Raw genomic sequence first — 4,301 nt, forward strand, 5'->3', positions numbered from 1 at the left:
AAATAAAAATATAAAAAGCAACCAAGAGTGCAGAAGGAGAGGGGGGTGGCGAGTGCGGGGGGGGGGAGAGAAGGCATGGGAATTAGAGAGATGAAAGGCGGAAAGGGCTGGCACAGGATTAGCCGCGTTTCCAAGTTTGCAGGAGAAATCCCTGCCATTTCCCCTTTTTCTTTTTGTAAGAGGGGGAATCGGTCACATTCCTGACCAGGCAACAATTTACACCTTGGCCACAAGGATGAGATGTGGGTAATCCTGGAAAATAGGTTGTCAACATCCGGATGAGAATCAACCGTCGATGGATGTACAGCATACGCAAGTAGGCAAGCCACACACACCCCCCAACCGTATACAAATAAAGTATTAGACAATAAATGGTGGTCTTGAAATAAATTAGTATTTTCTCTCACAGTTCTTTTTCACTGAAGTGATCAACCATTCCCCAGCAAGAGAGATGAACTGAAGCAAGAGAGACTGTGAGTCAGAATCAACTTCGAGAGCTTTTGGGGCTCCACCACTGAGACAGCGGCCTGCAGAAGTCAGAGGAAACAGACAGCAACTTAGGCGATCCGTAGTCCCTTCATTTGTGACTGTGTTTAGAGGAGGAGGAGGAGGAGGAGGAGGAGGAGAAGAAGAAGAAGAAGAGGAAGAAGAAGAAGAGGAGGAGGAGGAGGAGAAGAGGAGGAGGAGGAGGAGGCTGGTTTTATACCCCGCCCTTCATTCGGAGTCTCAGAGCGGCTTACAAACTCCTTTCCCTTCCCCTCCCCACAACAGACACGCTGGGAGGTGGGTGGGCTGAGAGAGCTCTTGACAGAATGTGCTCTTTCAACGGCAGCTCTGACAGAACTATGGCTTGCCCAAGGTCATCCAGCAGCTGCAAGCGGAGGAGTGGGGAATCCAACCCGGTTCTCCCAGATTAGAGTCTGTGCACTTAACCACGACACCAAACTGGCTCTCAAAGAGGGAGTGGTTGATAACTTCTGTGAAAAAAGGACGGCGAAAGAAAATACTAGTTTATTTTAAGGACAGTATTCGTTGTCTAATACTTTATTTGTACAGGGGGTTTTGTGTGTGTGTCTGTGTGTCTGTGTGGTTTGCAAACCTCCAGATGATGCCTGGCATCCTCCTGGAATTACAACTCATCTCCAGACTATGTGGATCAGTCCCCCCCATTCTTTGGGTTCTTCCCAGGGGTCATTTCATAGAAAAAGAGGTGCAGGAGCTCATTAGCATAACTCATCAGCATAACTTATTTGCATATGCCACGCCCCCTGACATCACCGAAAGTGTGTCAGAAGGCCCCACCCATTGCTCAGGCTCCACTGGACTGTTTTGGATTGCTAGCTATTGGGGGGGGGGAACGTGCAGATCTGTCCTCGCAGAGGAGGGAGAGCTTGTACCTGAACAAAACTTGGTCTTAAAGGTGCCACTGGACTGTTGTGGATTGCTAGCTATTGGGGGGGGGGGAACATGCAGATCTGTCCTCGCAGAGGAGGGAGAGCTTGTACCTGAATAAAACTTGGTCTTAAAGGTGCCACTGGACTGTTTTGGATTGCTAGCTATTGGGGGGGGGACATGCAAATCTGTCCTCACAGAGGAGGGAGAGCTTGTACCTGAATAAAACTTGGTCTTAAAGGTGCCACTGGACTGTTTTGGACCGGGGTACCGGGAAGGTTCTGCAACTTACCTGGCTGCTTCTTGCTCTGACTGAGGGCTGCTGGGAGCAGGGGGTGGGGCTTGTTGCATGTGCCCGCCCCCTGGGCTCTTTACTGCCGGAGCTCCGCTCCTGTGTGCTCCTGCAGGAAATGACCCCTGGGTATAGTGCCATGGAGTCCACCTTCTGAAGCGGCCATTTTCTTCGTGTGAACTGATCTCTGTCACCTGGTAATAATAGCAAGGGAAGTCCAGCAACTGCCTGGCGGTCGGCAACTCTAGTTTGGAAATACTTGTCGATTTGAGGGTGGAGCCTGGGAGGGTGGGGTTTAGGAAGGGGAGGGACCTTGGTAGGGCACAACGCCATGCCGTCTGCCTTCCAAAGCAGCCACTTTCTCCGGGAGAGGTAGAATAAACGTTTTAAATAAATCGTAAATAAGTGATTTATGCAGTTCAGATGTCAGTTGGAATTCCAAGAGATCTCCGCGTGGACTCCCTTTTGGATCAGGACCCCGAAACACAAAAAGGATGGCTTCAGTCCCCCCCCCCGCCCCTTTGTGTTGTTTTCTTGACCTAGAGCTGCCCTAGAGAGACTATAGGAAGGTTGTCAATCGGCCCTGGAGGAAAACGTCCTGCCCCTTTAACGGAGGGTTAATGTGTGGAAAGAGAGATGAAGATTTCCATGGCACAGAGATAAATTGCCTCATCTGGTAAATTACCTCATGTGGTAATCCCATTAAGCCTCTCTTAAAGGGACAGACCATCCCCCCCCCTTCAAGGTTATTGACAACTCTCGACTGCCTGGAGAAAAAGTGCCCTGTCCCTTTAAGAGAGACATAATGGGATGTGATTAGCCGGGTGATGTTATCTACCTCTGTGCCATGAAAAGCTTCATGCTCAATACCACATATTAAGCCTCTATTGAAGGGGCAGGGGTGGGAGGGAAGGTGGCAGGGTATAGCCCGATCTCCTCAGACCTCGGAAGCTAAGTAGGGTTGGTACTTGGAAGGGAGACCACCGAGGAAGACTCTGCAGAGGAAGGCCATGGCCAACCACCTCTGCTTCTCCCTTGCCTTGAAAGCTCCTTGCTGGGGTTTGCCATGAGTCAGTTATCACTTGAGAGCCAGTCTGGGGTAGTGGTTAGGAGCATGGGCTCTAATCTGGGAGAACTGGGTTTGATTCCCCACTCTTCCACATGCAGCTACTGGTGTGACCTTGGGTCAGTCACACGTTCTTTCAGAGCTGTTCTCTCAAAGACAGTTCTCAAGAGAGCTCTCTCAGCCCCACCTGCCTCACAGGCAGGGGTCGTTTCGTAGAAAAAGAGGTGCAGGAGCTCATTAGCATAACTCATTAGCATGACTTATTTGCATGTGACACACCCCCTGACATCACCGGAAGTGCGTCAGAAGGCAACACCCTCCACTCAGGCTCCACTAGACTGGTTTGGATTGCTAGCTATTGGGGGGGGGGACCATGCAGCTCTGTCCTCACAGAGGGGGGCGAGCTTATACCTGAATAAAACTTGGTCTTAAAGGTGCCACTGGACTGTTTTGGATTGCTAGCTATGGGGGGGGAAACATGCAGACCTGCCCTCACAGAGGAGGGAGAGCTTGTACCTAAAGGGGGGCCGGGGGGGCTCTGTAACTTACCTGGCTGCTTCATGCTCCTCGTGGCCCAACTGAGGGCTGCTGGGAGCAGGGGGCGGGGCTTCTTGCATGTGCCCGCCCACTGGGCTCCTTACTACCGGAGCTCCGCTCCTGTGCCCTCCCGCAGGAAATGACCCCTGCTCACAGGGTGTCTGTTGTAGGGAGGGGAAGGGAAGGGGATTGTAAACCGCTCTGAGACTCTTTTGGGTAGTGAAGGGTGAGGTATAAATCCAATCTCTTCTTCTCTCTTCTTGATGGAACTTCTCACACACATAGAAAGGGGCAGGAGGTTTTCCCCCCAGGCCTGTTAGCAGTCTTATATGTAGCCCCATTTGGGAAACACGGTGTTTTTCAATATAAACACCGGGGGGGGGGGATGAGGTCTCTGACACCACATTTCCCACAGAACTTCGGTTTGTCAGAATTGTAGCCCGGGGGGAGGAGAATGAAGTCTTCTGGGCTCTGCCTTTTTTTCTCGGTGAAATAACCCTGGTGGTGGAGAGTGCCGTCAAGTGACAGCCAACGCTCCCTCTGAGCTTGTGGAGCCTTGTGGGCAAAAACTCTACTCTGCGAGCTGCTGAGCGAAGACAACAATGCATGAGCCAGAGGCTCAAAACCTGTGAGCTGGCTCACACTCACTCGGCTTAGAGGGAACACGGCTGGTGACGCCCAAGCCAAGGTGACCCGGTAGGATTTTCAAGGCCACAGAACTTCAGAGGTGGGCTGGCCTTTGCCTGGCTCTGCCTAGCAACCTGGGACTTCCTTGGTGGTCTCCCACCCCACTAATAACCAAAGCTGACCCTGCTTAGCTTCTGAGATCTGATAAGATCAGACCAGGCTGGGCCATCCAGGTGAGGGCAAAATGGCCCTCGGGAGGTTCCAGTTGCCATATTGTGTCTTTGTGTGGGGGTGGGTGGGGGAGGTTAACCCTTTCCTCCCTTCCATTCCCCACTGAGCATTGCCTCTGGGCAACTCTGATCCCTGCTGGATGAAAATTCAGCGCAG

Source organism: Gekko japonicus, unplaced genomic scaffold, assembly GCF_001447785.1.
Source record: "Gekko japonicus isolate JY-2015 unplaced genomic scaffold, Gekko_japonicus_V1.1 scaffold4046, whole genome shotgun sequence".
NCBI classification, from domain to species: Eukaryota; Metazoa; Chordata; class Lepidosauria; order Squamata; family Gekkonidae; genus Gekko; species Gekko japonicus.